We start from the raw sequence: 9089 nt of genomic DNA, 5'->3' as shown, positions 1-9089 counted from the left end.
TGGATGAGTTGGATGGAAGGGTCTGTTTCCATGCTGTATATTTCTATGACTCTAAATCTATCTTCAATCTTCTTTGACCCAAAAGTCATGACAGGCCTTGGTTAGCAGCAGTGTTGAAATATTGAAGATGATGTTATGTTTATATCACAGCACTCCTCTCCTCAGCCCACAATATCACTGAGTCATTAAAGAACAGAAGGAAGGCATTTGTCCCATTGACTTCGTGCCAGGCCATTGCAGAACAATCGACATCTCATTGCTAACTCTGTCGCTGTAATTCTGTAAATTTATTTCCCTCAAGCACCCATCAGATTTCCTTTTCAAATCATTTGTAGCTTCAACTGCTACCCTGAAAGGCAGCGGGTTCTGAGCCATGACCCAGAATGGGCGGCACCGTGGCACAGTGGTTAGCACTGTGGCCTCACAGGACCAGAGACCCGAGTTCAACTCCTGCCTCAGGCAGACTGTGTGACGTTTGCACATTCTCCCCGTGTCTGCGTGTGTTTCCTCTGGGTGCTCCGGTTTCCTTCCACAATCCAAAAAATGTGCAGGTTAGGTGAATTGGCCATGTGAAATTGCCTGTAGTGTTAGATGAAGGGGTAAATGTAGGGGAATGAGTCTGGGTGGGTTGCGCTTCGGCAGGTCAGTATGGACTTGTTGGGCCGAAGGGCCTGTTTCCACACTGTAATCTAATCTAAAAAATACTGTAATCTAATCTAAAAATACTCCTTGTTGAGTAAAGAGATGCAGTCTCACTGGCTATTTCACCCAAAATCTTAAGTCTGTGTCCTCTTCTTCCATCGGTTAATGAGAGCAGGCTTTTTGTCTGTCATATCCAAACATATTTATAATCTACTGTACCTCTGTTAAATCTTCCCTGAAACTCCAATGATCCACACTGAACAACCTTGGCTTTTCCAACTTACCTTCCATCTAAATTCCCTCATTCTGGGAATATTTCTTCTCTGCACTCTCTCAGAGACCCTCATACCCTCTAACTATGGCTTATTCAGAGCCTCATGAAGGCTCAAAGCTACTCAATTTCTTTATTTGTGAAGCCCAAGATCATACATGCTTAATTTTATTCTGCATTAGAATAACGTGTCATTTATATGCATCGAAAAAGCATTGGTCCTAGTGCAGATTCAATAATAATACTTTGGAACAGAATTTTCCCCCATCTCCCGATTTTAAAAAGTCAACCATTAACCATGACTCGCATTTCTTGTCCATAAACAAATTTTATTTTTATCCAAATTGATATTGATATTCTTCTACGTGCCTCCAGCTTCTGCATACTTTTCATAACATGGAACTGAAAGTGTTCACAGTGCTCTGAGTGTGATCAAACCAAGGTTTGGTAAAAGTTTAACATAACTTCTCTATTTGAAAGTGATCACTCTTTCAAAATGAATTCCAGAGTCTGTTTATTTCATTCTGTGGTCTAACTGGCTGAATTGTTGCTTTCGGTAATTTTTGTGCCAGTTCTCTAGACCCATTGATCATCCACTCCAAAGTTGCAAAGCTACATAATCTGATTCACAGAATTGTAACACCATGAAAAGAGCTCATCGCATCCACACTGGTTCTCTGAATGACTATGCCTTAATGCTAAATTCCTGCCTTTTCACTATAAACCTGCACATTGCTTCCTTTAAAATCATCATCTAATGCCTTCCTGAATGCCTCAGTTGGATCTAATATATCAAAATTAATTATAATTATATTGAGTCAGTACATTGAGTATAAGAGTTGGGAGGTCAGCTTGCAGCTATACAGAACATTGGTTTGGCCACTTTTGGAATTTCTTTCAATTCTGGTCTCCTTGCCATAGGAAAGATAGAACATAGAACATAACAGCACAGTACAGGCCCTTCAACCCTCGATGTTGTGCCGACCTGTGGAACCAATCTGAAGCCCACCTATTCGACACCATTCCATTTTCATCCATATCTTTATCCAATGACCATTTAAATGCCCTTAAAGTTGGCGAGTCTACTACTGTTGCATGCAGTGCGTTCCACACCCCTTCTACTCTCTGAGTAAAGAAACTACCTTTGAAATCTGTCCTATATCTATCACCCCTCAGTTTGAAGCTATGTCCCCTCATGTTAGCCATCACCAAGTGAGGAAAAAGGCTCTCACTGTCCACCCTATCTAACTTTCTGATTATCTTACATGTTTCAATTAAGTCACCTCTCAACCTTCTTCTAATGAAAACAGCCTCAGGTCCCTCGGCCTTCTGTCATGAGACCTTCCCTCCATACCAGGCAACATCCTAGTAAATCTCCTCTGAACCCTTTCCAAAGCTTCCACATCCTTCTTATAATGCAGTGACCAGAACTTCACGCAATACCCCAGGTGCAGCATGGCCTCGTGGGGGCTCCAAAATTCAATCTCTCTACCAATAAAAGCTATCATACCGTATGCCTTCTTAACAACCCTATCAACCTGGGTGGCAACTTTCAGGGATCTACATACATGAACGCCAAGATCTCTCTGCTCATCCACACTATTACCATTAGCCATTAGCCCAGTACTCTTTATTCCTGTTGCTCCTTCCAAAGTGAATCATCTCACACTTTTCAGCTTTAAACTCCATTTGCCACCTCTCAGCCCAGCTCTGCAGCTTATCCATATCCCTCTGTAACCTGCAACATCCTTCAGCATTATCCACAACTCCATCGACCTTAGTGTCACCTCCACATTTACTAACCCATCCTCCTACGCCCTCACCTAGGTCATTTATAAAACTGACATTCCACAGTGGCCCCAAAACAGTTCCTTGCGGTACCCCACTATTAACCGAATTCCAGATGTGAAACCTGAAAGCATTCAGAAAAGATTTACGGGGATGTTGCCACGGTTGGAAGGTTTGAGCTATATGGAGAGACTGAATAGGCTGGGGCTATTTTCCCTGCAGCATCAGAGGTTGAGGGGTGATCTTACAGAGGTTTATAAAATAATGAGGGGCATGGATAGGGTAAATAGTCAAGGTCTTTTCCATGAGGTAGTGGAGTCCAGAACTGGAGATCACAGTTTAAAGTGAGAAGGGAAAGATTTAAAACGGATCTAAGGGGCAATATTTTCATGCAGAGGGTGGTGCGTGCATGGAATGAGCTGCCAGAGGAAGTGATGGAGGCTAGTACAATTACAGCATTTAAAATTTGGTTGGGTTTAACAGGGGGATGGGAACTTGAGGTGTAGTTGCAGTGCATAGGAGGATGAGAGTAGGAAGGACAGGCACAGGATTTCAGGGTCACAGGAACGTGTTGGCAGACAGCGAAGTGGTTTGAAGTGTGTCTAATTCAACACCAGAGTATCCGCAATAAGGTAGGTGAGCTTGCAGCATGGATAGGTACTTGGGACTTCGATGTTGTGGCCATTTCGGTGACATGGATAGAGCAGGGTGTGGAATGGATGTTGCAGGTTCCAGGGTTTAGATCTTTCATTAAAAACAGGCAAGGCGGTAAAAGAGGGGGAGGCGTGGCCTTGTTAGTCAAGGATAGTATAACGGTGGCTGACAGAACTTTTGATGAGGATTTGTCTACTGAGGTAGTGTGGGTTGAGGTTAGAAACAAGAGAGGAGAGGTCACACTGCTGGAGTTTTTTATAGGCCTCCGCAGAGTTACAGGGAGGTGGAAGAGAGGATAGGCAAAATTATTCTGAATGGGAGTGAAAGGGACAGGGTGGTCATTATGGTGGACTTTAACTTCTCCAACATTGACTGGAAATGCTACAACTCCAGCAAAAAGGGGACATGAGATAGTTTTGGCAAATAGAGTTAAGGAGAATCCAAAGAGTTTTTACAAATACATTAAGGACAAAAGGGTAACTAGGGAGAGAATAGGGCCCCTCAAAGACCAGCAAGGCAGCCTTTGTGTGGAGCCACAGAGAATGGGGGAGATACTAAATGAGTATTTTGCATCAGTATTTACTGTGGAAAAGGATATGGAAGATATAGACTGTAGGGAAATAGATGGTGACATCTTGCAAAATGTCCAGATTACAGAGGAGGAAGTGCTGGATGTCTGGAATGCATAAAAGTGGATAATGCCCCAGGACCTGATCAGGTGTACCCTAGTACTCTGTGGGAAGCTAGAGAAGTGATTGCTGGAACTCTCGCTGAGATATTTGTATCATCGATAGTCACAGGTGAGGTGCCGGAAGACTGGAGGTTGGCAAACGTGGTGCCACTGTTTAAGAAGGGTGGTAAAGACAAACCAGGGAACTATAGACCAGTGAGCCTGATGTCAGTGCTGGGCAAGTTGTTGGAGGGAATCCTGAGGGACAGATGTACATGTATTTGGAAAGGCAAGGACTGATAAGGGATAGTCAACATGGTTTTGTGCATGGGAATTCATGTCTCACAAACTTGATTGAGTTTTTTGAGGAAGTAACAAAGAGGATTGATGAGGGCAGAGCGGTAGATGTGATCTATATGGACTTCAATAAAGCGTATCGACAAGGTTCCCCATGGGAGACTGATTAGCAAGGTTAGATTTCATTTAATACAGGGAGAAATAGCCATTTGGATACAGAACTGGCTCAAAGGTAGAAGACAGAGGGTGGTGGTGGAGGGTTGTTTTTCAGACTGAAGGGTTGTGACCAGTGAAGTGCCACAAAGATTGGTGCTGGGTCTACTACTTTAAGTCATTTACATAAATGATTTGGATGCGAGCACAAGAGGTACAGTTAGTAAGTTTGCAGATGACACCAAAATTGGAGGTATAGTGGGAGCGAAGAGGGTTACCTCAGATTACAACAGGATCTTGATTGGATGGGCCAATGGGCTGAGAAATGGCAGATGGAGTTTAATTCAGATAAATGCGAGGTGCTGCATTTTGGGAAAGCAAATCTTAGCAGGACTTATACACTTAATGGTAAGGTCCAAGGGAGTGTTGCTGAACAAAAAGACCTTGGATTTCCCTGGGGTTGGGGAGTCCAGAACTAGAGGGCATTTGGTTTAGGGTGAGAGGGGAAAGATATAAAAGAGACCTAAGAGGCAACTTTTTCACACAGAGGGTGGTACGTGTCTGGAATGAGCTACCAGAAGAAGTGGTGGAGGCTGGTACAATTGCAACATTTAAAAGGCATTTGGATGGGTATATGAATAGGAAGGGTTTGGAGGGATATGGGCCGGGTGCTGGAAGGTGGGACTAGATTGGGTTGGGATATCTGGTCGGCATTGACAGGTTGGACAAAGTGTCTGTTTCCATACTGTACATCTCTATGACTCTATGACTCTAGTACGTCGGATGGATCAGTTTGTGTCCAATGTGTACAGGACGGTTTCCTGACACAGTATGTCGAAGGGCTGACAAGAGGGGAGGCCACACTGGATCTGGTGCTTGGTAATGAACCAGGCTAGGTGTTTGATTTAGTTGTAGGTGAGCACTTTGGAGAGAGTGACCATAATTCAGTTACATTTAGCTTAGCGATGGAAAGGGATAGGTACATGCCACAGGTCAAGAGTTACCGATGGGGCAAGGGCAATTATAATGCGTTTAGGCAAAATTAGGATGCATAGAATGGGGTAGCAAAATGCAGGGGATGCAGACAATGGAAACGTGGATAAAAGCAAATTACTGCGGATGCTGGAATCTGAAACCAAAAGAGAAAATGCTGGAAAATCTCAGCAGGTCTGGCAGCATCTGTAAGAAGAGAAAAGAGCTGACATTTCGAGTCTAACTGACCCTTTGTCAAAGCTAGGATACGGTGTGTTAGGTTTCATTCGTAGAGGGATTGAGTTCCGGAACCGCAAAATCATGCTGCAACTATACTAAACGCTGGTGCGGTCACACTTGGAATATTGTGTACAGTTCTGGTCCCCATATTTCAGGAAGGATGTGAAAGCATTGGAAAAGGTGCAGAGGAGATTTACCAGGATGTTGCCTGGTCTGGAGGGAAGGTCTTATGAGGAAAGGCTGAGAGACTTGAACCTGTTCTCATTGGCAAGAAGAAGGCTAAGAGGGGATTTGATAGAGACATACAAGATGATCAGAGGATTAGATAGGGTAGACAGGTAGATAGGGTAGGATGATGACATCAGTGTGTATGAGGGGGCATAACTGCAAATTAAGGGGTGATAGATTTAAGACAGATGTCAGAGGCAGGTTCTTTACGCAGAGAGTAGTAAGGGCGTGGAATGCCCTCAGGAGAATCCCTGCTAATATAGTCAACTCAGCCACGTTAGGGAGATTTAAACAATCCTTAGATAAACACATGGATGATTTTGGGATAGTATAGGGGGAGGAGCTGAGAATAGTTCACAGGTCAGCGTAACATTGAGGGCCGAAGGGTCTGTTCTGCGCTGTATTGTTCTATGTTCTATGTTCTAAAAAGGCAACTGGATGGGTATATGAATAAGAAGAGTTTAGAAAGATATGAACCAAATGCTGGCAAATGGGACTAGATTAATTTACGATATCTGGTTGGCATGGATGAGTTCGACCGAAAGGTCTGCTTCTATGCTCTACATCTCTGTGACTCTATAACATAATGCAGGATAAAAGATGTCACAAGGAGAGCAGTACAACATTTCTTAGTTTAAGTAATCTTGATATACACTCATGTTACTCAGGTCTCTTAAATAGTACAGGAATTTGAAATTGAAGGGATCCCGAAAATGTTCCCACCTTCTCTAACATTCCTCACTGTGAATGCCCTCTATCTGTACTCTGTTTCCTCTCTTCCCCACTGCTTCCCCTCTTCACCATAATCTGTCCCTCTTCTTCCCCACCCCACAGATTCCCCTCCTTCATACTCACGCTTTCCCTGCTCTGTTTCCCCTTTGTGTCTCTTCACAAGATGGCATCCAGGTTCTGGGAATTTGATGCACAGGGATAAATTATTCAGGTACAGTAGACCCAAATTTTAAAAGGTAAAAGTAACACTGGTGATCCTGGAGCAGGATACTAATCAGCTCAGTGTGGTGGGGACAATGATCAGGACCAAACTGTCCAAGCCCAACAAGTTTCCTCAAGCACTAATAGAGATTGAATGAACTGAATGACCTATTGCTAGTATTCTGACCTATTTCACCCAGAGTGTAGTGGGGCTCTGGAATGCACTGCGTGGGAGGGTAGTTGGGGTGGGAAAGGTACTTAGATGATCACTTGAAGTGTGGTTACACTCCTGCTCCTCGGCTGCTGCCTGATCTGCTGTGCTTTTCCAGCACCACTCTGATATAAGCTCTGGTTTCCAGCATCTGCAGTCCTCACTTTTGCCCTGTGTGGTTACATGGGCTTAGTGCTGGAAATGGAACGAGTAGCTTAGATGGTACAGATGGGCTGAATGGCCTCTTTCTATACTGTATGATTTCACCTTTAATAGTCAATGATAATCATGGCTACAGAAAATGGAAACTTCAGACCAGAACAGTAAGAAGTTAAAACATATTGTTGGGTACTGTGCATCAAAATGCAATAACACCTGCCAGCTTCATTTATAAACAGCTTGACAAAGTTGCTACTGGGCAACAAATGTAGAAGCACTTTCTGCTCTCAGAATTGTTTTTTCTTACTTTACAGCAGGAGACAATTGAGGCTCAATTAGTCTCTGAGGTTAGGAGATTGTAGTTTAAGCTCTCACCCCAGAAACCCAGCACAGAAGTCTAAACTTTGTGTGGTCATGAGGGATTGTTTTAAGGTTAGAAGCACACTCTTTCAGATGAGATATTAAGGTTGAGTTTCTCCCTGTTCTCTCAGGGGAAATGTATTGTATCCCATGGCACCATTCTGAAAAGCACAAGAGTTCTCCCTTGCGGTTTGGTCAATGTTTATTCATCAATCAACATTACTCAAACATTACATGATCTGCTGTTTGTGGGAACTTACTCTGTGCAAACTGTGGAAGTCAGAAACAGAAATTACTAGGAAAACTCAGCAGTACAGAGAAACCAGAGTTATTGTTTCATGTCCACTGACCCCTCTTCAGAATTGATTATAGCTGGAAATGGTTGGTGCAGAAAATGGGGCGGGAGGAGTAAACAATATGTGGAGACGGTGCCCAGAGAGAGAGAAAAACAGTTGGACATATAAATGAATGGGTAAAGATCAGCCTGGGAGAATGAATAGCAGCTAATGGGGATCATTAGAGGCTGACAATGGGTTGTTTGTGATGGCAACCTGTGTGATGACAATCCTGATGAAGGGCTTTTGCCCGAAACATCGATTTTGCTGAAGCTCCTCGATGCTGCCTGAACTGCTGTGCTCTTCCAGCACCATTGATCCAGAATCTGGTTTCAAGCATCTGCAGTCATTGTTTTTACCTGTGTGATGACAAGGCCTGGTGTGTGGGGGGTTGGGGAAAGGACATGGAGAAAGGTGCTTGGGCCATAAAATTATTGAACTCGATATTGAGTACTGAAGGCTTCAGAGTCCCCAAGTGGAAAATCAGATGTTGTTCTCCCAGTTTGCTCTGGGCTTCACTGGAGCACTGCAGCAAGCCTGAGAGAGCGAGGTTGGCCAGCATCCAACTATTGTTCCCTCTCACTGGGTTCTCTCTCCACTTCCCCCCAACCCATCTTCAGCATAAATACCAAACTTTTCACAGCTACAGTCAGTTCTAAAAAAGGGTCACTGGAGCCAAAACATTAACTCTCGATAGACGCTGCCTGAGCTGCTCAGATTTTCCAGCAATTTCTGATTTTGTTTCTGACTTTCAGCATCTGCAGTTCTTTGGATTTATTCTTCAAACTTACTGCATTGGTTCTAAAGTGTTCTGGAATATCCCAAGGCCCCGAATAAAAACAAGGATTCTTCAAAGTAATGCATACAAAACATTTGCAATACATTCTCTCAAGAGATTTCAATTTGTAGTGCGTCAGTGTCTTATGTCCTAATGTGCTCTTCTGAAAGGTTTGTGTGATGGTGGTATGGTGTGTGTATATGTGGCTGATGATAGTAGTGGTGTGTGTGGGTGGTGGTAGTGTTTGTGTGAGTGGGGGTAGTGTTTGTAGGTGGTGGTAGTGTTTGTGTGGGTGGTGGTAGTGTTTGTAGGTGGTGGTAATGTTTGTGTGGGTGGTGGTAGTGTTTGTGGGTGGTGGTAGTGTTTATGGTTGGTGAGAGGTGTTTGTGGGTGGTGGT

The sequence above is a fragment of the Chiloscyllium plagiosum genome, chromosome 13 (genome assembly GCF_004010195.1).
Source record: "Chiloscyllium plagiosum isolate BGI_BamShark_2017 chromosome 13, ASM401019v2, whole genome shotgun sequence".
Taxonomy (NCBI): Eukaryota; Metazoa; Chordata; class Chondrichthyes; order Orectolobiformes; family Hemiscylliidae; genus Chiloscyllium; species Chiloscyllium plagiosum.
This window is presented reverse-complemented; position numbering follows the sequence as displayed.